This window comes from Phalacrocorax aristotelis, chromosome 21, assembly GCF_949628215.1.
Source record: "Phalacrocorax aristotelis chromosome 21, bGulAri2.1, whole genome shotgun sequence".
Classification (NCBI taxonomy): domain Eukaryota; kingdom Metazoa; phylum Chordata; class Aves; order Suliformes; family Phalacrocoracidae; genus Phalacrocorax; species Phalacrocorax aristotelis.
Window position 1 is genome coordinate 7,394,543 of NC_134296.1, and position 23,922 is coordinate 7,418,464.

At 47.6% G+C, this 23,922-nt stretch overlaps 1 protein-coding gene and 1 long non-coding RNA gene across 2 annotated transcripts in view; one reads left to right on the plus strand and one right to left on the minus strand.

The window, feature by feature from the left end:
* Positions 1–23,922, minus strand: part of KCND3 (potassium voltage-gated channel subfamily D member 3) — a 123,330-nt gene that overhangs the window by 73,983 nt on the left and 25,425 nt on the right. The window lies entirely within an intron of this gene.
* Positions 4,238–23,922, plus strand: part of LOC142067085 (uncharacterized) — a 179,546-nt gene continuing 159,861 nt past the window's right edge. The window contains exon 1 of the long non-coding RNA XR_012663890.1: positions 4,238–4,358. This is a non-coding gene — a long non-coding RNA (uncharacterized LOC142067085). The remainder of the gene's footprint in view (positions 4,359–23,922) is intronic.

Sequence of the window (23,922 nt, forward strand, 5' to 3'; positions counted from 1 at the left end):
TTGCATGGCCGTAATTCCAATTATCCCGAGGCTGTTTTCTGCCAAGGAGGTATGTTAACAAGTTGCCAAGTCCTACAGCAGCTGCTACTGCAGGAAATGGCTCTCCAAATACCTGGAGTGTGTCTCAAAAATTGTTCTGACATAAGACGTCTTTCAATTACAACTCTCAATCTTTGTTATAATACAGTTCATTTTCTTGATTACAAAATGGAAACTGCAGTGCTTTTAACGAGCATGGCAGTCAGTCCCTACACTTCAGTATTTCAGACCTACGCAGAAAGGCTTCACCTTGACACACTGTCCTAACTGCAATGGCATGCGTGGCTTTAGCTCGCACATGCTCTTCTACATGAAGCCTGCCGTGCCACATGGTTAAACAGAAAGAAGTTACAGAGTGGAGTTAGCCTGTGTGGAAGCTTGAAAGCTGCTAACGTCCTCAGCCTTGGTGTGGTGGGGGTCACCTGGCAGGGGAGCCCTGGGCTCAGACTCACCTGAGCTCTAGCCCCGATTATCAGGCTAACGCGGAAGGTTCTCCTGTCCCGGCGGCCCAAAGCCCCTGCCAGGCGTGCCCTGTGAAGCAGGGAAATTGCCTCGCTCAGGGCGCTCTGCTGCCCTGGCCAAGGGAAACCGCCAGGAGCCAGCACAGGTGGAAAGCAAAGGCTTTCCTCTGCTGCCCGCGGGGTAGATGTGCCCTGCGGTGCCGGGGGACCTGTAGGAACGTTGTGGGTTTGTGTAAAGCGAGGGGATGAGAAGCGCCATGAGTTTGCATGTGTATTCTTCGTGTGGTGCGTTAGGGAGCCCTAAATCAGTAAACACCCTTTGCCTTCTCTCTTGAGAAGAAAAGGAATAGCAAACTCCCTGCTTCTCCATTCCGACAACTGGCGATTTTCTATTCAGCTCTTTCCCAAGATGTTATAAATCCCACCTTCTGCTTTTTCAAATAAAACCCCATTTTTACCTCTAAGGAAAGCCATTTGAAACGCACTTAGCAACCGTCAGGGTCTATTTTTAGATTCTATTAGGGTGTAACGTACAAAATGTAATAATCTCCTGCTTGAAGCTTTTTTCCCTTCTTCCCAGAGATGTGAAATTGCTGCAGTTGAATAGGAGTCAGAGAATCTGTGTATCTCGACTTTGCCCAGAACTCATTCTTTCTGTCTCTGTCTACATATCTCAAGTTGCTCCTTTTCACCTTTAGCAGTACGGTTATTTATGGGAAACCCCAGCCACTCTGAATGTGCTGAACAAGGCAAACCAAGTGTACGTTTTTAGATTCCTCTCTGACCACGGACCTTGTTGTCAAGGATATTTGTAGGACAGGGAACCAAAGAGAGTCTAGAAAGAGAATGAGTGAACACCTCCATGGTGGGGGAATCGAGGGATTCTTTGGTGAATGAAGGGTGACTTCAACCTCCCCTCACCCAGGGGACCTGGAAGACTGGGCTGTTGATATTAACCTTGCTCCTGAGGTCCACTTCCTGCTTTCTACAAATGCTCTGCGCTCCCTCAGGTCCCGGGAACAGGGAACAGGGCGCTTGCTGGAGATGTCGGGTCTGCAGAAGCTCTCGGGGTGTGTGAGGGAAGATGTGTCTTCCATTAACCCGTCTGTGCTCTCTGAGGCGAAGTAGGAAGGATGATCGTACAACTGTAGAACTGGGTTGGGACACTAGTGTTCCCAAATTACTGCTGCGGTGTACTGCGTGAGACCTTGGCTAAGTCATTAAAGTAATTAGCCTTCATGTGATTTAGTTCATCACTTTCAGCTCATATTTCTATCCTTTTTTCCAACTCTTAGACAAGGCTGTAATAAAGACAAAGTTTGGCCATCACAATGTTCATATGCTTCAGGGCACTAGTCCAGGGATGAGCTCCCGGGGGCACTTAGCAGCTCAGAGGCTTTGTTGGATGGTGTCTAGCCTTCCTCTTCGGTATTGTCTTACTGAAATGAGTCTTCCACGACTAGGTTGTTATGATTAATGCTGTCACTTGGTTAGTCTGAAGGGCCTCATCCAGCTTGATGCTATTTGTTTCTGATGGCACCCCTAAGCCATCAGACATGAGGAAGCTGACCACGGCTTTGGTCCGCACGCGCTGACACGTACGGAAGTGTCAGTGTTTACCCTCGTTCAGCCTGTGAACTCCCAGGGCTGCAAAGAAGACAGAAATACTAGAAAGAGAAGTCTCCTAAGGCCAAACAGTCCTTTCCCTGGAGCCACGGGATGGTGGTTCTGTGCTCTGTATTTCCTATCACTTTGTTCATTTGAGTTTTGAATGGCAGAAGTGATGGGGCTCCCGTTGCTCCCTTCTGGAGATCAAGTGACCTCCTGTGCCAGTTCAGAAATAGACTTTAAATAATTCATTGAATAAAGTCTAGGATTTTTGTAAATGGCTGTCTGATTCTCCTTGCTCTCTATTATTCCTGGCTTTCCTACCAACCCATAGAGCACACAGCCACATCCCTCCTGTCATCACATCTACATTCCTCCTTTCGCTCACAGATCAACCCGTCTCTTTGAGCATTAGTTGAATTTTTCCTTTTTCTCTTGAATGAGGGAATTATTTTGCCTAATAATAAGACTTTGATTTCCCCATTCGAGTGTGCTTTGCTCTGATCTGAAAGAGGACAGAGACATTAACTTCCTCTGCGTGGAACTCGCCTTACATCAGAAGTCAGCATGTTAAAGCAAATAGCACGGTCCTGTAAACATCTAGAATCAAGCTCTGCTCTCATTTGTATCTGTGCAATCACGCTGAGTAAAATTCAGCCTGTAGAGCTTAAAGACATGCGCTTTTAATCCTATGCATTTTGTAAGACTAATAACCTGCGTGGAGGCTTGAGGGCACACAGCCTGATGGGACAGGGTAATGTAGGGTAGCAAAGCACGAGGCCGAGTTCTGAAACATAATTCTAAATGGGAGAAAAACATGGGGAATTTGTTAATATTCCTTAATTCCAAGCGCTCTTGCAATCATGTCCTCATTACCAAAAGGGATGAATTTGTTTATGCTGTTTAGCTTCAGGCTGGAACGGAACATAAGCTACGTTTCCCTGCAAAGATACGTTACTATTTTATTTGATGGTCTGAAATTAAATCAGAAGGAATGTTATTTAATCAGTGAGAAAAGAAAGAAGAAATAAACAGGCATCCAGTAAATTCATGGTTGTCACTAAGTGACATGTGAGGTCCCCGGGAAGTTAGGAACCGTTTGGAGAGCATCAGGCTCGTGTTCCCTTCCCACACGGCACAGGTTTCGATACGTGAGACAGAATTCCTGAGCGGCCACACGCGTACGCTCCCTGCCTCGGCGAGACGCAGATCTAGAACTCCTCCTTTTTTAAAACAAACTGGTACAAGCTTGAAGCGGTTTATTTCCATCACATTTCTACTGACTGTCTCGCTTCTGGTGAAGTTAGGCCAGGATTGTACCAGGCTAAGCAGGAGTAAAATGTGGCTTCCTTTAAGCTCCCACAAAACCTTGTGTGAGCTCCAGTTCTCTCCACTGGATGAAGTAGTTACTCTGAGATGCTGCGGTGAATTTGCAAGTCATTGGTTAACTTGCAAGCTATTTTACCTTTTCTCTTTATTGTAGAGATTAAAACCAAAGAGATTCATGCATTGATAAGTACCTGGGGGTGGTTCTGTGGCTGCAAAAGACTTGGTTTTTCTTTTGACGGTTACATTTTTTACTAATATAAGTAATATTATTCATACTGTTTATCTATTATCTATATTATAAGGCTATGTTATAACATAACCCTACTATTAATATTATAACCTTATTATTTAATATCTATATTAACGTATGTTATATATAATGTATGACCTTACTAGTTAGTGCGGATTATAACATTCCTGGTGGGTGGGTGTGTACAGGAGAAAAAGAAGCTGGAGTCAAACCCAGAGCCCTTTAAGTAACAAAACAAAACCAGCACCACTAAAGTACAATTGCGTTGTAGCTCATTTAAGCCTCACTGAATTTTCCATTGTGCAAGCATTTAAATGTTGTAGTTACTGTGGCACATCTCATCTTACTTTATTCCCTGGTGGATGTTTCCCTGAGAATTTGGTACAGATGCTGAACAATAAAGCCTGTTGCAAATTGCTTTCCAACTGCTAGGTAATTACAGCAGATTTTATGCTAAATGTAAAGAATGTACTGCTATTTTTTAATAAAGGGAACATCTTTTCTTATCTGATGCTTTAATACTGTCTCATTTGTCTTACTTTCCAGCTGAAGGATAACTTCCAGTTGTTTGCACCCAGGCGGAGCTGCTGGCACACGTGCCTTTCCACATTCGTCCCCAGAATCTGCATGTTCCAACGATCCGCTGGAAGATCAGACCCTTTGTGTATTTAGTAAGTAACTTTAAATATTTATTATGACTACACTGAGGCCACAGAGCGTGGTTCTGTCTGTACTCGTTACCAAGTTGGACAGAATATTTGGTTTCAGCAGGCTTCGAGGATTAACTCCACGTTTTGTCACATTTATCAGTGTTTGCTAACATGACCAGTGACACAATCTCTCATATACCAGGCAGAGCAAATATGAAGCTCCTCATCCCTTCTTAGAGGGAGGCTTCTCTCATTGCCTCTGTACACAAAGGAGCATCTTGCGCTGCACGAAGAGTGCCGGCGATTCCTCTGCACCGCAAAGGCGAGCTGTGCCCAGAGAGGCTGTGGGGTCCCTTCCCTGGAGACATTCACCCCCGCCTGGACGCAGCCCTGTGCCCCTGCTCTGGCTGTGCCTGCTCGAGCAGGGGTGGGATGGGATGAGCTCCAGAGGGCCCTTCCAGCCCCCACCAGGCTGGGATTGTGTGATTCTGTGGTTCTGTGAGCTGGGATGGGTGGGACTCAGTTTGTGGGGAGAGACCATCAGCAGAGTGGGGTATGGGGGAGCCTGCTTCCGAAGATGTTGAGAAATTCAATATCAAGAGGTTTGCCGTACTGTATAGTGTGGCATAGGCACTGCAGCCATCCGGAGCGTGGTGTTAAATGTCCTCCTGCCCATCCCTGGCAGAGCTCATTGACCAGGTGTCACGTTCAAGGTCTGCGACTCCAGGGTCTCAGAGAGAGCTGGGTCAGCGCAGGCGGGGGGAATGCAAGAGCTGGGGAGGGGTCAGGGATGCGTGTGTGAGCTGAAACGCGTTTGAAACCGAGCGGGAAGTTGGTCCCTGGAGAAAAGGAACTGCCTGTATGTCAGCGCGTGGCGGCTTGGGCTTGCTGGATCGATGTGAGCCATGGCAGCGCAATGTGCACAAGCTCCAGGACTCACTGTTGGGTGTAGCCCCTTCTCCAGGGCCTGCTGATGAAAATCTCCTTCCATTACCAATGCTTTGTAATGCTCTTGTAGTGAGCACCTCTGTTTTGTCACAGCAGAGACGACAGGATGTTACTGAGCTTGGCGCGAGGCCAGGGGAGGGATGCTGCTGCTGGTTCTTGTTAGGTGGACAGCTGTATAGCCTCAGTTTCCTCATGCCACCCTTGGAATAAATATTCTCTCTCATTTTCATCCCTATTGTTGGCTGTTACGGAGAGCACAGCTCCCCCAGGCTGGGGAGAAATCGTGGAGTATTAATAGGTTGATGTACTAACTGCTTTGAGGGCAGTGGAACATGATAGCTTGAGAAACTCTATTATCGAGCCATGGGAAGCAGCATTGCTGCTCTGCTCGGGGTTATTTAGTGAAGTCAGAGCTATGTGCTCAACCCCGGGCTGTTGGAAAGCACCAGTGTGTCTGCTGGGCTGGAGGAAGCCTTGAGACTGTGTTGGCTCTGCTGTCAGCCCAGGGCAGGCAGCACGGGCGCTGTGCTGGAGCCTCCCCCCTGCTCCCATCAGCAAGCACTCTGTGAGCACTTCCACCCACTGCATGGCCTTTGCATTGCAAATGGCAAGGGTTTGGGGCTGTAATCATCTGCACTTGCAAATGTGCACCTGGGATCTATTGTAAGCATGCAACTGAAATGTATTTTAAAAATGTGTCAGTCATTAGAATCTAAAAATTGATCTGAGCCCACACAGGGAGCAAGTGCATAAAAGTGAATCAGAGTAACATGTTGATTAAAGGTAGTATCTGAGAGAGTGAAGTTACTGCACTTTAGACCATTACAACTCCTGAACTGATGGGAAAATAGGATACAAAATCCATCCCAACATCCACGATTCTGTGTTTTCCAAGAGAAGGTGCAAGCGGGAAACAAGATATTTAATATTTCTGTGAAGGAGGGAAATAGTCATAGAGATGCCATTGAGATGGTTGTATAAAAAGGTGTTCACAGTTCTCTCAGGAAAACAAATTTAAACAGATTAGCTTAGCCAGTACACCACAATTTGGTGTTTAACTCTGTGCAATTACTTTGACATCTAGTGTATTAATGGTGAAAGTCTATAAGAATATGAAAAAGTAAAGGTAGTCAGGGGAAAATTAGTAGTGCATTCGTGCATTTCTGTGTGCAGAATTAGTCAAACCTGAACCTGTAGCTCTGGAAAACGGAACTTTGATAGAAGTCCATTAACGCCATCAAGACCAGTCACAGAGAACTCAGAGGAGCTGGAAAAGCCCTGTGCAAATCTTTGGAGAAATCCGATCATCCTTTGAAAGTCTGAAAAGGCAACTCCCTTACAGGGAAAAGCAGCACGCTCTGTAGCCCCCGCCATCGGGGCGTCCTGTGGCGGCTGGACGGTGCCAGGGACAGCACGGCACGACCTGCCAGACCTCGTCGGGCCCGTGCAGGTCGGGATAGAATCATGGAATCATTAAGGTTGGAAAAGACCTCTGGGATCATCAAGTCCAACCGCCAACCCAACACCCCCAGGCCTCCTAAACCATGGCCCCAAGTGTCATGTCTGCCTGGTGTTTGAACCCCCCAGGGATGGTGACTCCCCCACCTCTCTGGGCAGCCTGTGCCAGGGCCTGACCGCTCTGGCAGGGAAGACCTTTTCCCTAATAACCAGTATCCAACCGAAACCTCCCCTGACGCAGCTTGGGGCCATTTCCTCTCAATCTATCGCTTGTGACTTGGGAGAAGGGACCAACGTTTCCTGAGTCGCCCAGTGCTTTCTGGTGGTGTTTTTAGTCGCATGCTGCAAGTACCTTCCCAGTGGCTTCCGGACAAGAAGTGGGATGGTGTACGGGGATTGTTTAATAACCGATTAGCTATTCTTAGAAAGAGCTCTGTGCCTGTAAAAGGTACGGTGGCGGCAGCCCTTGGTGCCGGAATCTGTCTGCAATAAAAGCTTGTGCACTAGGGCTGGGTGAAAATCGCTCTCAGGTCTCTGTGGATATTGTAGGGAGTTTTAAACTGAATCTACTCTGGTTGCTGTTTATGACCTTCTTTATCTATTTCCCATTAACTTTTATATGACTGATCGATGGGAATGCAGAAACAGGGGTGCAAACACCACAGTGCAATTAGTGCAGAGGTTTCAAGCTCCTGTTTACCTGCCACCCAGGTAGAGGGGCACCACCAAAATACTCATCCGGGAGGTTCTCCCTGGAGGTCCCTGGGTGTCCCACAGCAGACCTCCCCGAGGTTGGGAATGTCAAGGCCCATCGGCATCCACCGATGCGACAGGCAGCTCTGGTATGTGGCCAGAGGTCTGAGCTGCTCCCCTGCCCAGAGGTGGCAGATGAGATTAAATAAAACAAGAGCAGAGGTGAGATAGGAGAGGGAGAGCACTCCTGCACTCCCACCGGGTGACATTGTGTTCAAAGGGAACACCCACCTGGCTCAGGAGGCAACAGGAACCCCGTCCAGGTACTCTCTGACTTCCAGTAACACTGCTGAGTAGTCAAAATGTGCAATTTAACATATGGCTAATAAACTACTAATTAAAACAAATAGGAAACAGTCAACTAATCAAATCTCCTTGTTGCCATATGGCAAAAATCCCTGGCAGCCTCTGAGAGAGGAGTCACCCAGCTTGGGGTATCAACAGGGACCCAGTGACTCAGCGGGGGATTAGGGTGAAGCAGGGAATTCAGGATGATTACTCATCTAGTTGTCAAACACAAAAATCTCCTGTTCGCTGTTACTGTGGTTGGCGTGAGGCTTTACCTCCTCCCATCGTTTTCCCTCACACGACCGGCAGGATGGGTCTGGCACGTGCCCAGAGCTGCTGCTTCCCCAGCCCCTGCTCCCAGCACGCACGTGCCAGCGGCAGAGGGGCGAGGGAAGCCGATGAAGCGTTTGACACGCTGCAGTGGCAGCTGAGATGTTCTCCTTGACCGCAACATCTTTTGAGGTGCTTTCGCCTGCATCCAGGCTACGGAGAGGGGTGTTTGAGAGAAGTCGTGTAAGTAAATGCTCACATAAGTACCTGTGAGCAGTCAGTCGGGAAGCGAGCGGATGCTCGGAGTCCTGGCAGGCGGAGCCGTTCCCCTGCGGCTGGGGGTGCCCGGGGTCCCGCCAGAGTCACAGGCTTACAGATGAGAGGAATATTAGCAGGAAGGAGCTTGACAGCATTTCGCAGGCTAGGATTTGCCTGCTTGTTCTGGTTGAGAAATGCTGCATGCTAACGCGTGTGGCAGGAGAGCAGCCAGGTTGAGGATAATTTACAAGCAGGAAAAAGGCCTCTGAATGATTCAGCAAGAATTAGCTCGGCTCCACGCACCGTCTCGATACCATGTATGAGTGAGAAAGAAGACATCAGCTCTGGAGCTGAGAGGGTATTTAAGTCTCTCTGACCCGTTACATCTTTGGCATTTCTATCTAGACTGCTGACAGTAGGTTCAGTTATCGTGGTGACATTGTGGTACGTCTGTTTAGTACAGAGAACAGTATATAATGACGCTGTGTAGTGTTTTACATATGGTAAATGATGATAGACTGTCCTAGGGGGGGAGAGGGTTGGTTAATTAAGCTACATCTTAGTTAATGATATGAATTAAGAACAAAACAGGATGTTTGCCATCTCTTATTAACTTCGTCTGTGGAATAGCAGCAGCTGGATGACTGGCAACCCTTACTGAGGCACAGAGACACTACGGTCATGTAGGTTCCAGAGCAGAAGAGCACCTTGAACCCACACAGCCAAACCCCTAGTGTAGCACTGTAGCCATGGATCGTTTTCTGCATGATTGTACCCCAGAAATTTAATTTGAAGCCATTTCCAGCAGATGAGCTTTAAACTGGCATGATAAGAGACAATATAGCTAGTAAATCCTCCTGCCAGTCATGGAAGCTGTGCGTCCCTTTCTAATTTATGTGCTCCTATGGAAGGTATCTTTTATCCTCTCTTGAACAGTACTTTCTAGTTCTTAAATGGTATCATCATTTATAAAGAAGCTATAACTGGATTTTTTCACACCTTTTATCCTTGTCTTGGTTGAGGTTTAAGTCATGTCACAGGGGGTGTGAATGCAATGTAAAATCTCAGTGTTAACAGATCATAGCCATGAGGTTTGGAAAGATCGTTTTCAATGGGGATGTGAGGTCAAAGGTGCCCAAAACATGGATGGTGGGAAAGATTTCTGCAGTGAGAACTCATTACAGAGTTTTATTTTACTTCTTTTTGCAGATGGCTAGTAGGAGACAAAGCTTGATATCCTTCATGAATTGATAGAATTACAGCAAAATGTAATAAAAGTGACTTAACTGCCGCAGGGAAATGCTGGGCTGAATCCATCAGGACCCTAGTGTCCCAGTCATCATCCAGCAAAGCGCTTCAGCACCTGCTTTACTGTAAGCACCATTTAAATCAATGCTGATTTGCTTTGCTGATTCAGGAACAGAGTTCAGTGTAGTTCAGGAGTCAGCCTGTATGCCTCTATTTTTCATCTGCACAGTGGGTCCCTTCCACTTTTAAATCCTCTCCTCTGGAACTGTGAGACTTTTGGAGCAGAGAATATCTCTTAGCAACTGTTGGCAACATCCTTAGCAGCCTGGTACCGGAGAAAAAGACTAAACCAAGTTGCCTCATAAATAATGATAGTAATAAGAGGTGACGGAACTTGATAGAAAACACTACTGTTTTTCAAAACTAGGCAAATTAGTCATGAGGCCACTCTAGTTATGGCACATCTACAAGTAAATGGGCGTTCTGCCTTTTGGTGCCGAACAGCCAGCACCAGGGTGATCACAATGTTCCCTTCTTGCCTTAAAAGCTGTTAATGAATCCCCGATCTCCTATGGTTCATCTTGTGTTTACTTACTAGAGCATTCTGCCTTGCTTCTCCCACTGGGCATTCAGGTGCCCAGAGTCTGGCAAGTTTATTAATTCTGAAATTAATAACTTTCTCTTATATACAGCCATAAATAACGCTGCTGGTCTGTGAGTGATGGGTTATATAGGAAAGGGACGTTCCCCCATTGATGGGTTGCACAGCCTTTATGAAAACACTGTGCAATCGCATAGAGATATATATAGACAGGTATCACACACGTGGTTTCCTTCGATGACTGTGAAATGGTGGAAGGGCAGTTCAGTCACATTAAGTAAGTCTTATCCCCCAGGGATGGACTTTCTGTGGCTGGTCCTTAAGCTTTCACTGGCATCCAAAACTTAGCTGCTGTCTCTTCTTCCCAAGCTAGAATAGAAGCCAAATGCTTAAACCTGTGCCATATGCTCTCTTTTAGACTTTGCTTTTGGACAGAAGTCAGGCCCCTAGCGCTTGCCTTCTCAGTGGGCCAGACAGACACGGAGATGACAGGATGCCGTTGCAGGCAGCTCCTCCCAAAGGAGCTGCAGGAGATTTAATTTGCCTCCCAAGGGTGAGTCTCAGCCCTTGGAGGGATGAGACAGGCTCGTTTTTCACTTAGAGCAGGGTTAGCACCAGGCATGCTACCTGGAACAGCATGATGTATAGCACTGAATATCTTGTTTGACGCGCAGATATTTCTGCCTCCCATCGTTTACAAAAGACCCCACTCCTGAGATGCGATGTGCTGCCCCTTCCCTCTGACACTCGCAGAGGCAAACTCTGCCAGGATAGCGAGCTCTGGAGGAAGGTATTTTCCAGACTCGCCTTTGCTTAAGCCAGTGCTAGCACTGGGTTCAGACAAGTCACCCGGCGGGAGATCGCATCTATTTTTACATCAGCTCCCAGGTCTGTTCACAAGCCATTGGAGCCTCGCGAAATCTCGGCAAGCACCTCGCTCCCCCATCCCTGCGCTCTGTCGCCTGGCCAGGGGTGAGTCACAGAATCATAGAATCATAGAATTGTTAAGCTTGGAAAAGACCCTTAAGATCATTGAGTCCAACCTATCACTGCCAAGTCCACCACTAAACTGTATCCTCAAGCACCACGTCTCCCCTTCTTTTAAATACTCCCAGGCAGGGTGACTCCCCCACCTCTCTGGGCAGCCTGTGCCAGGGCCTGACCACTCTGGCAGGGAAGACATTTTCCCTCACACCCAACCTAAACCTGCCCTGACGCAGCTTGGGGCCGTTCCCTCTCGCCCTGTCACTGGTGCCTTGGGAGCAGAGACCAGCCCCCCCCTCACTCCAGCCCCTCTCGGGCAGCTGCAGAGAGCGAGAAGGGCTCCCCTCAGCCTCCTCTTCTCCAGGCTAAACCCCCCCAGCTCCCTCAGCCGCCCCCCAGCACACTTGTGCTCCAGACCCTGCCCCAGCCCCGCTGCCCTTCTCTGGACACGCTCCAGCCCCTCAAGGCCCTGATTGTCCCGAGGGGCCCAAACCTGAGCCCAGCATTCGAGGTGGGGCCTCCCCAGTGCCGAGCACAGGGGCCCCATCCCTGCCCGGCTCCTGCTGGCCACACCAGTGCTGACACAAGCCCGGGGGCTGGTGGCCTCCTTGGCCACCTGGGCACTGCTGGCTCGTGCTCAGGTGGCATGAGCTTCTGTGCTCTCGGAGCCGCCTCTCCTCCCCGGCCCCTCCGTGCCAGGCCCACGCCGCCAGCTCGCCTGACTCGCGGCGCAGAGCGGACCGTGCACCGCTCCCACCGCTCTCCAGCCAGGAGGCGACGGCCGAATCGATGGCCGATCAGGCCCAGCTCTCTGCTCCTGCTCCCCAAGGAGCTCCCAGCATGACTCGGGCCTAACGGGAGCCGAAAATGTGCGCAGGTATTGAATTTGCCGCAGATCCATGTTAGAAACAACATAATCCCTAGCGAGTTATGGCGGGAGGCCCTGCTCAGAGTTGTATGCAACCGTAATTTTCTGCACATGCCTCTCTGCCCTCCCCAGGTCTCTTTGCCCAATTTCAGGCCACACCTTTTGGTTTATGGTTTTGTTTTTTCCTACCCTACTATTTAAGGGGTCCTGCACACATTTGTTTCTCACCAGGGTTCCGAGCGCTCATAATCAGCCCTCTGAGATTAATTAGAGACCAATGAAGATTCAGTCATCTTATTTCGATAATTTCTAAGGCATTACAGAGCCCTCAGCTGGTGTCTAAACACTTCTCACTTAGTCCTGCCCCAAAGTGCTGACAATTAGGTCTGTCTGGGAAATGTCCATAGCAGCACGATGCTTTATGTGGTTCAGCTCCTTGGGTTTGTAGCTAAGACTCTGGAAGATTTGCAACCGGTGCTAAAACATTTGGCTCGTTATTCTCTTTCCTCGCACACGTTACTTCAGCAAGAGCCTGGGTGTGCGTACAGGGGCTCCGCCGACACATTCGTTTTGCATTTCAACAATATAAAAAAAAAGAGATAGTTGGGAGTGGAAAAATGCTGGTGAATGTGAAAACATGTGGCCGCAGTACTCCAGACTCATCTAGTGTTCTTTTGCAAGCATCGCTGTGCTCTGAGGCTTGAAGGGAAGATTTGAAGAATGACAATGAGGTCATTTTTTCAGATATTCACAGACTGCTCTTCAATGTTTGATGAGCAGCATGGGGCTCTTGATGGAAAATGACTATGGAGTTTTACAGGTTTTTTTAGTTTGCTTAAATTTTTATTTATTCCAGACTCAAAAGGTGTTTGGAGAGCTGAGTTTGGCTTTCTGAAAGCCTGTCTCCAGAAAAAGAAGACTGTACGGTACAAGTCCATCCTTGCCTTGCTCTTCTTGGCAGCGTCTGAAGTGGTGTGCCGTGAGCGATAGCACCCAGCGGTCCCAGTAGTGCTGCAAATGTTCACCAAAAGCGATCAGATGCCTTTAGTATCTCCAGTGGAGGGTTTGTTTCATGCCTTGTCCGTGATTCAGTAAAAATACCCTTGCAGAAAATGTTTATGAACTACAAATGGAAATTGAGGCCCTCAGGTATCGGCCTGTGCAGCGATGCGTTTATCGGCGCTGCAGAGTGCTCTGCTCTGCTGGAGATCGATCTGTAGGAGGTACGTGGGGGTGTCTGGGGGGCAAGTGGTTCTGCCAAATGGCCCTGCTCGTTCAGGTGGCGGGCTGGGAGCCCAGCTCCCGCCCTTCCATCGGTGCTACCCCGTGGCAGAATGTCCTGCCTGAGATCTTCAGGCAATTCCTTCTGGGTTGCTGCCGGACAGATGTGCGGCTGTGACCAAAGCAGGGGCCAGCCTCTGCGATGACGCCAGCCGGGGGGCAACGGGTGAGATGCTGCTTTCTGCTCTGCACCGAGACAAAACTTGTAACCCATGTGAGTGTGGGTTTGTGACCCCTCCTCGCCTCTTCTAGCACACCCTTTTTTCCCAAAGACCTGGCTTGGGGTTTCTGCTACCTTCATCTTCCTCCATCCCAGGCTGTTTCCCCCGCTCCCAGTGGCTGGGGCATTTGTAATGGTGCTCCTGGGGAGCGCTGGGGTGTGTTTGTGGGAGCCCTGAACATCCCACAGACCACCTACCCCCTGCCCTGGGGAGGGTGCTGCTGGGCGGGAGGTTTCGCCCTGCTGAGCCCTGGGTGCTCGTGGGCCGTTGCACGACGGCTGCGGGAAACCGTGGTGCTACACAGCTGTGGGAAACTCCTCTGCCTGCTAGTTGAAGTTCTCCGGGTTTCTTTCATTATACCTGTATTTAATTCCTGTTGGCAAACACTGGCTTCGCACAAAGTGGCATTCATTCCGAGTCTTAACCTGATCCCTGCTGGGTTCTGAATGGACAAAACTCTACCTGACTATTAAGCAAGGTACATAATACAGCAGCTAAATATAGAACTGACAAAGGCTCTCCCTGAAATAGTACCAGCATGGGGATAAAATCAATGTCATTTCTTGCACAGTTTCTTGACAGGCATTTGCTAGAAGAGTCTTATCTGCACCTGTCAGCGGGTCTCAGATACTTCTTGACTCCCGTTGGAGAGCGCGGAGCTGCCGGTGCCTAATGCAGAGAACGGCTGAATCCCTGGTCTGACCCCTCCCTGGAAAAGAGCCTTCTCCCTCCCTTCAGGGTCTTAACGTGTTCTCCCATGTGATATTGCGGTATTGAGGTTTGCAGTGGTGCAGCTTGGGTTGGTATTTTTTTCTTAAATTATATTGTTTCCTTGTGTACTTTTTAGTAAAGGTATTTGCTTCTATCTGGTAAGGCGCAGTATCCTTTTGGCATTTCAGAAGAGGTGGGCAGGATGAATTATTCATTTTAAAAGTGTGTGACATTATGATGGAGCTTCAGCAAAGTACATTTAAACATTACAAAATAGGATGAATCAGTTTAAACTCATCTGAGCTTATCATATATCAGATAAAATGACTGATACAAAGGCTAAAAAGATAGAAAAAAAGCTATTCTCAAGCCATTTCTAAACCAGACTCCAAAACCACACCAAATATGAAAGAGGGTTTATTTTCAGATCTTTCAATACCAAGAGGTTTAGGGAAAAACAATGAAAACACAGGGTTAAACCCCTGCTTGCTAAAAAGTGGTATGACTATTGGAGCTGAGCTGATTTACATGCCTGAAAGTAGCAAAGGGGAAGGTGGGGGCAGACCATGGGGGCTGCTGGATCACTGAGGACCTGAGGAAATGGGCTCCTCGGGACAGCTCGTGGACAGAAGCAAAGAAAAGGCTCTGGTCAAAGCCTAAAGACTAAGGTGGTAAAAGACAGCAGAAGGGATCTCATGGAGGTCCTTCAGGAGTCTCCTTAGACTTGTGTCTCCTCAGTCTCCTTTATTCTGAAGTGGTGGGGTTTTGTTTCTGAAGATACAGTTAGTGTTTTTCTAAATCCTTCTGCAAAGTGTTGCTCTGCACGTGTCAAATAAGATCCCTTAACCTGTAAAATGGGTGTCTTGAAGTGTAAAGCACTGGGAATAGGATGTTTAGACTTAGAATTTATTACAGCCCTTGTTATTTTTATGAAAATTCTGTGTCTTAACAAGTCAGCTCCTGGGGGAAAGTCCTCTCTAAATAGTCCTTTAAGCAGAATTTCCACTTATCTTTATGCTTTAAATATTGCTCTATTGCTAATCATAGTGGTGCTTCCTCCAGGGCATCAGGATGCCACGAGGCTGCTCTTAGGCCCGGTCCCAGCTGGAGCGAGCGTAACGGGAGTTTCCTTGTCGAGGCTCCTGCTCGGACCTGGCTGGCTGTGCGGTCTGTGCAATTCCTCTCCGTTTCAAGAAGGCCAGGCTGTGATTCAGCTGGAGCCTTCCAGCACATTTTTTTCATTTTGATTTCCCCCATCACTAATATATCAAGGCTCGTGTCGAGCTGCTCCGTCATCTCGACTGCGCTGGCCGTGCCAGGTGAGAAGCGGCAGCCGGAACGCCGAGGAGCCGTCGGGCACCGTCCCGGGGCAGCCCTCCTGCGCGCCCTCCTCCCTTTCTCTGCGCTGGTGTAGAGCCTAGCCAGATATTTATGCCGTGCCCACTTTTTTTACTATGCGAACTACTGAGGTCTTTCTAGCCTAAAACTGAACTTAAAATCCTTTTGGCAGTGATAGCTTTACTGCAGGAATAACACAGATGCTGTAGCAAGCGCTGAAACATGTGCTTTCGGTTTCCTACACAATTAATGTTGCTGTTCTGCTTTACCAAAATCCCCTGAAAGACTCTCTTAAAGCTCCACGATGATACAAGGCAAAACCAAGGGTCTGACTCCTTGCAGTCATCAGGATGAGAGGGAACATAAACCCAGGCACTGTTGCGAGCAGTTGCTCCAGGAACGCGTCCGGTTCAGCATCCTGTTACTCGTAGTGACAAATGCGAATTGCTTCTGGAAAAAAGAGACCCCGACCAGGCAGCAGGAGGAAAACCTACCACCAAGGACGCTTCTCTAGTAATCCAAAAGAATTATAACCTTTTCTAAATTCATATTGTAATATTTTGGCCATCAGTTCCTGTTTTTGATAGAAATGTCCGGCCTTTCTGAAAAGGAAGCTGAACTCTTACTCCTAATGATGTGTTGTGGCATTGAATCCCTGAGGTTAATTATGTGAAGATGTATCCATTGATCTGTTTGTTGAATTTGTCGCTTTAATTCGAAACATTCGAGCCCCCACCCCTCTTGTGTCTTTCAGGCCAATGGGAATTACACGTTCCTCATCTATTGCTCTTTACCATTCATTACGGATGCACTTTTTAAGACTACAGAAATATTGGAATCCAATCAGATTTAGACTTCCGTAATTGCATTCTGCCAAGCTAAATTTCCTTGCAATTTCAATTGGATGCAGTGTTATTCATTAGGTGAGGTCCTAATCTGCCGTACCGGGTTGCTGTGCAACAACTGCTACGATTAATCCCCTGGGTCAGGAAACTGATATAGTCCTCCTGTATATTTGTAATTTGTGGAGTGGTAATGGTTCTTTTCCAAGGAATATTACTTAATATTTAATAACGGTAATACTAATGGACTCTGCATTTCCTACAATTAAACACTTGGAAGAGTGGGTTGTAAACTCTGCGTTCAGCTACTGAGGTATGGCAATTTTTGAGAGACTTTGTACTTCAGGACGTGAAAAGTAGGGTAATATGATTCCTGTGCAATTATGCATTGCGTCCACACACTGCAGCTGCTAAAAGCATTTATCATAATTAATGTAACCACAATGATTATCAAAGGATGTTTGTGTAATGATTGATTTGTCACTTGTTGTAAAGCCGTGCAGGACATCAGAGCACAAATTACACCGATTTACTGTACAGTATGTGCTTTCAAGAGGGGCCGTTCCTTAGGGGGCACTCTGGGGCTCTGCTGCTCATCCCTTGCTCTCTCGGTCCCTCAGAATCATTTCTATGCGATAAAGTAGAATTAGGAGAAGTACTGCTAATAATAGGCTTGAATGAAGGGGCAACACCACCAGAGATGCTTCCCATCTTACAAGAAAACAAAAACCTTTCCTCTCATCAGAGTGAAAGAGAAACAGCAAATTGCATTCAGCCCGTAACGAGACCTCCAGAAAGGGTTTGAAATCCCCAGGCAGCTTTCCACCACCACCTTCCATTATTGCCTTTCCTATTTTTAGTTGAATTTCCAGGTTTTCCCAAGCCAATTCTTTTCAGCCATTCAACATTTCTCCCGTGTCAGAGGGAAGGATCGCTTTAGATGGCGTTGCCATGGAAACACCTGCTGGATACGGGATGGAGATGGGAGAGGAGCAGGGCAAGAAAAGGAGATGGTGGGAGACCGAAAAGCGAAAGCGCAGGAGCCCCATCGGGTCTCCGCCCTTTGCAAGGCAGCTTGCAGCAGCGAACCTGGTGTTTTCTGGATTTATTTGCACGGTTCAGAACTTTGTGTCAGAACCGGGGGATTCGGCGCACCACCGCGCAGGCCGTAAGGGAGCAAGGACAAACGTTATCCCTGGTAATTTCATACGCCCCCTCCAAAGTGAGTATTCGATTTTTTCCACAGAAATCTGCTCCCAACCTGCTCGACCCCTTGCCCCTTTCCCTGAGCCACCGACACTCCCCGCAGCCTGTGCTCGGCTCCTTCCTCGCGGGTTGTCTTGGCAACACCTGATCTCTAGAGAGAGGACAAGGCAGCAGCCAGGCAATGTACAGAGATTTCCTAGAGTGACACTGTGTTCCCAGACCATTGCTGAAAGGTATTGTTGTGGGGGGAAGGAAACAGAGAAAGAATTAACGTAAGTTATCGTGGCGACTGCACAGGAGCATATTTTTAATTGGGCGCGTGCACATTTTACACTACTGACTCCAAAACTGATGCTCAGTTCCTCCATCTGACAGCCTGATCCAGGGCTCACTCGAGTCAACAGGAGTCTTTCTGTGTTCCTCAGCGATCTTTGGCTCAAGCATTACCATAAAAGCTTTTGGATCAGAGCACATGTTGTGCAGAAAGTCAGACAGGTATAAAGAGCATCTGTTGTGTTGAGTCATTTGAGTCTGTGCCATGCTTTAGACCACTTGTGGATAAGCTCTCGGCTTTCTGCTGTGTATATACCAGTTTAAACTAAGCTTACTGGCTGCCTCTCTAATTTTAAGCAGAGGGAAAAATATTACCTGTGTTTATGCTTCTCCAAACTCATGGGCTTCACGGAGGTTGTGGGAGTGTAAGTGCAGAGAACAGGGCAGAGAGGTTAAGGAGGGCTCTGAGATGATGAACTCCCCATTCGGTGCTTCTGCAGCCTTGCAGGACACTTTGAGATGACAGTAAAGAGGCCAGAAGCCACGGGACAGCTGTGAGGGGTAGGTCCCCGGCTGGCTGGATGGCTAGTTACATGGATGATTTCAATGACTGCAAGTCTTAGATGTCTTGAGACCTGTCTTTCTAAGATCATATCTGTGCAGTTTCAGGGTTTTCTCTTTTCATGTCATATTCAGAAATTTAAGCTTGTGCTTGTCGGGTAGAAGCGCTGACCTGCCGCCAGGTAACGGCCAGGGCAGGATGAAGACATGTAAGTCTCCCTGAGGATGCACCAGCTTCTTCAGGGAGGCGTGTTCTTGCTGGATGACAAGAGCAGCGCTAACTTGCGGAGCCAAAGCAGCCTTTTCCTTCAGAGTTCAGCTGTCCAGTTCCGTTCCCCAAAGCTAACAAGACCTGGGCAGCTCTGAAATGCAGTTATCCACAAGAAGTAAAATCCTTTTGGGACCTGGCTTTGCGAACTGACTCCCCGTCATTGTCGCAAATCATCAGCTAAGAGTTCAGAGAAGTATTGCAAGAGGTTGAGCACTGAGTCTACATTTCATTACTTTTCCCTGTGTTTTCTGGTCATCCGTTATCCTGCTTTGATCCCTTCTGGTGTTACATTTTCCCCATCACTAGGTTTCCCTCTCTGCTGGGAACCTGAAATTGTGCGCTCAACTATAGGGTTCAATTTGCCTTTTATGCCTCCTGCAAATCTTATTAAGTCCTGTTGTATTAAATGGGAGAAGCATGCAGTTAAGTCTGTGGTTTTCAAAATGCATTAGACTTCTTTTCAAGTATGCAAAGTGTAAATGGATTTTGTGCTTTGGGAATGTAGCGGTGTGTTTACAATTTTGGTTAGATAAAAGGATGCTGAGATGGCCTTTAACATTGATTTGGTGTTACGTTTTTCACGGCTTTAATATAGCCTTAGAGGTTCTTTTAGCGTTTTGATTTACAGAATAAATCAGAAAATTAGTTTTATTTTATTTATCACTCAGTAATGTGCTTTTCTTTCTGTTCTTCCTCAGTGCGGTTAGCCCTGAAAATAGTAGCCTGGGTAACCTCATTAGGTCAGGCTTTCTTCTTGTAAGGTTTCTAACATTAGGGTGGTTTGAAACACTGAGAAACAGACTTCTTGCAACGTTTTGGTATTTTTTGTGAATCCGACTCAAACCAAGCAGTTTAGTGAGCCATGAGCAGTATACGTTAAACACAAGCCTTTTTGAACCTGAAAGGAACACTTTGAGTAACGCAGGTTGAGTACGAGGAGAATCTGAGCTCAGGGGGTTGAGAAAAACAGTGGCAAAAAAATTGGCAATATCTTATGTTACCAATCCTTTGGTGACCACACAGTCATGGGGATGCTCTTGCAGGAACGAGGGGCCACAGAAACAGGCCTGGAGTTTTGACTTTTTCAAGTGCCTTCGTTATTGAAATCTAAATTTAATTCCAGATACTTTGAGAGCGATGCCAAGTCCTATATTACCTGACCTACTTCAAAACTGTATGCAGAAACGTACCGACCATGCTGACCTTCCTCTTGTCATTTCACCTCTCAAATGCCACTGTAGGAAACTTGGCATTAATTCTGAACAGGGAGAGAGAGGCTGGGGTAGGTGCGGTAATTTGCAGGTAACAGGAGGTGTTTTCTTATCCATCAACAGGCCATGTTGTGCCTGAGATGGTGGATCTCCTCTCTCCTTCTCTCAACCTATCTGTCCACTGATCTGGGGTAGAAGGTCCATGATAAACTACTGGTTTTATGCTGGTGTCACTTGGTAGCATGAGGGTGGCATAAAGCTGGGATAATGCAGCGTGCATCAGGTCGGATGGTTTCTAGCAAACGTATGATGATAAGGAGGGGCAAGAAATGGGGATTTCAGGAGGAAACAAATCAGAACACTCGGTGTCTTAACCAGGATTGGGTGCAGTATTTGGGCCATTCCTTATATTATCAGACACGCTCCAGACCTCCTGCCTACTGTCGTGGCCAGACCTACGGAGGGTTCCTGGCAGTGCAGAGACCCAAGGCAGGTTTGGGGCTAGCAAGCTGCCATGTACCAGAAGCAGCCTGGCTGCAGCAGCACAGAGCTCCGCTGAGATTCATTTAACCCTCTGAAAAGCCACGTGCTGCGCTGTGTGCTGCAACGCCTTCGTTGCTTTTCATACCTAAGCTCGGTTGCTTAAAGCTAACCATCCAGGCACCCTGCCTCCCTCCCCTTCGCTAAGCTGATGCTTGAGAGGTTGTGGGTAGGAATAAATCACACTGCATTCACTTCAAGGCTCCTTCTCTCCCCCCTGCGAAGCCAGAGTAGCGTAAAGGGCGAGTCGTGCCCTTTCCCTGAGTATGTTTCTAAAAAAGGAGCGTCAGCCTTTGCAAGGGCAAAGGCGTCGTTGGCCTGTCTGTCTGTCTGTTATTATGCTGATCTGGTCCCCATTAGACTTCCACAGCTAGCAAGGGTTTTTGGTGATCTTGGATTTCATCCCAGTAGTGCAAACTCAGGACAGAGCGGGCAGCCCCCGCCCTTAAAAGTCAGCTTCTGCTTGGGCATCAGAAGAGGGAAGTAGACAACATTTCCTCTTGTGCAACTTAGTATTTGGAAAAAATGTGGACATGCCTTCTGTTTAAATTCCGTTTATAATTATAGATAGGAAAAAATGACCAGGGCTCTATTATCCGAAGAAATTTCAAAATGAAATTCTTCGTGCTCCACTGACAAGGAAGGGTATCTTTTGACTTCAGGGAAAAGAAAAACTGGAGAAAAGGATACTATCTGCAGAAAAAGCAGATTTCCCGAAGTTTTATCATTTTTCCATTATATTGATAGAATAGTGCCATTTTGTCACGGCAAAGGACATATTGACTTAGTGTTTGTAATGTAGCCTCTTAGGCCAAGTCTCAAATCCCCTTTTTTGTGTCTGAACTACAAGTAACCGGCTCAGCTGCCGAGTCCAATCAGAAAGAAAAACGTTACATCTTAGAGCAGCTCTTAGCTTCTCCAGCCAGGAAAATATCCATGTTTTATTCATAGAAGAATACTAGTCAACATCCTCCGGTTCCCTGGATACAACCGCGAGTCTATAAATAGCAGTGCGGTGACACAGCAAAGTGGCGCGGGGACGCAGGCGGTGGCGCGGCAGCCCACGGCGGTGCTGCCCGGGGCAGGCAGGGCTCCGGGGTCTCGGCCGACCTGGCCCCTCGCTTGAAAACAAACGCGGGGCAGGGCTGCAGCGTCGCCTCTGCGGGATCCACACGCCAAGGGTTGCTTTTCCCCTCCTGGGAGGGATCACAAGGTCCGGAGCGGGTTCCGCTCTGCCCTGCCTCGGTTCTTGCCAGCCGGCACGCTGGACCCCAGCCCCTGCTCCGGGGTTTGGCTCCGGGCCACGCTACAGGGTGAGAAGTTCGTCCGAAGGATTTTCTTGCACACCCAAAGCAGGTGTGTGTGTTTAGGAGAAGAAGACTTGACGTAGTGGGTAGACTTGGGACGATATACAGTTGGGAAATAGAAAATACACGTGTGCCTGATTACCTAATGATGTTCTGCCTGAGGTATGCTCAGTAATAATTTGCTCTGTAGCTAGAACCGGCTAGATCCTAATTTAATGTAAACTTAGGTGAGTACAGCTATAATAATTTACTCCAGACAGGGATGAAGGCCTGGGGGACTTGCCTAGAGTTTCTCACATGTGCCTCAATCATATTTTAGCATTGCTTTAACAGTTCAACAGGCATAGCTGGCATAACAAATTCATCATGCAGCTACATGATTTATGTACCTATGTTGATATATATCCTCGCTCTCCTTATTTTCCAATGCATTTATCACTCTCACATGGTCATTTCTTTCCACCCTGCAATTCTTACTGGCTTCCAGTTTTTTGGCTGCTTCTGAGAATTTCTCAGGAACTTTATCTGGAACAGAAGAGCATTCATACTTGGTCCTCCCACCGTGCATAGCAGAGGACTCAGCTGCAGAGCTGCGTAGACCAATACATGGAAGATTTTTATGAAGCGCTATTAATGCGTTGTTTGATTTCAGCACAAATACAGAGATAGCTCTGTTTTGTATTTATACTCTAGGGACTTCTAATGAGCTTTTTCCCTGACTTTAACATTTATTGGACCAGAATAACATAAGATTTAGGATTCTCTGGTAATTCAGTTAGTCAGGAGCCAAGCTATGATGCAGAGCTATGCTTCTCTTCGCTCCAGACATAAACAGCTCTCTGAAATGTTATATGTGCAGTAAGTAAAGAAACGCCACGTGCAGAAAGCCGGCCGGATCCCCGCAATCCAGCTGTACCCACGCAGCTGCCTCCCCGCCGACCGGGAGCCCTGGGGCCCACCAGACTTGTTTGATGGTGGGGCAAGGGGCGACCCCCGCCGCGGGTGCCTGGCTGGGGCGAGGGAGGGGTTTGGGCTGCGCCTCCCCCCAGCACCCCCAGAGCTGGGATTTGGGGTGCGGCGAGGGTCGGGTCGGTCGCGGGAAGCTGTCGTACCCCTTCCCCTGCGGAGCTTCTGTACCCGAAGGCTAAAGCTCTTGTAAAGGGAGGTCTTGGCGAGGAACGGGGTGAGGTGCGAGCTCTGCGCGCGCTGCAGTCGGGGTACCTGCCTCTGCTGAAATTGCTGTGATGCGCACTGAGTACTAGAGAGTTGTACAAGCTATTTTTAAATTGTGGAGGAAGTTATGTAAGGTGGATCACGCTAAGGGTTTATCTGATTTTTAATGACTATATTTAAAAATTCATGCTGAAGCATAGAGGGACTTTTAATTACTAAATTTAAACCTTCAGGTGACACTTTAAAAAAATAATAATGAAAAAGACTTTTTTCTTTACTTATGTCCCCCTTTTCTTTGCAAGGCGAAAGCAGGAGCAGCCTGCGAGGTTGTCCTGAGCTAAGATAGAGCTTCAGCCTGGCCATGAACTGCAAAAGCACAGCCCTATTTCCCAGTACCTTATACTTCACCGATAATGCAAGCATCTTTCATTCTCCATTGCAGGAACCAGCTCCAACATGACCACTTTAATTTCCTTGGGGAGTGCAAGATATTACTTTCTGCAACTTTCTCTGCCTAGCTCCTGAAAGAGGCGGTGGTGCTGTCTTAGGCAGCTTACCAGAACAGGGCTAAGCTGTAGACCAGAGTACAGCAAAGCTGATGCTTAAACCAGTCTGTATGGCAACCAGCTTAGAGATGTGCTTTGCTTAAGGCAGGAGGATTTGAACACCTGCCTAAATGAAACATGTGCTTAAGTGCTGTGTTGATCCAGCACGGAGTGCTGAACTGGCGCATTGTTCGCACGAGCAGAGCAATTGTAGCTCCATAAATACATGTTTCACTTCAAAAGAACAATTCTCCTACCTCCCCAAAAGAGATTTTAGGGCTAACGAAGAATCACACCTGAAAGTATTATCTGGTTTTAGTTTGACAGGTTGATCTGACTTAGGTGTAAGGGTTTTGATCAGAGGTGGAAATGAAGAGAAAAATCTTTTCTTAGGGAAAACTTTTAGCAAATTTAGTCAGCTAGGAGCCA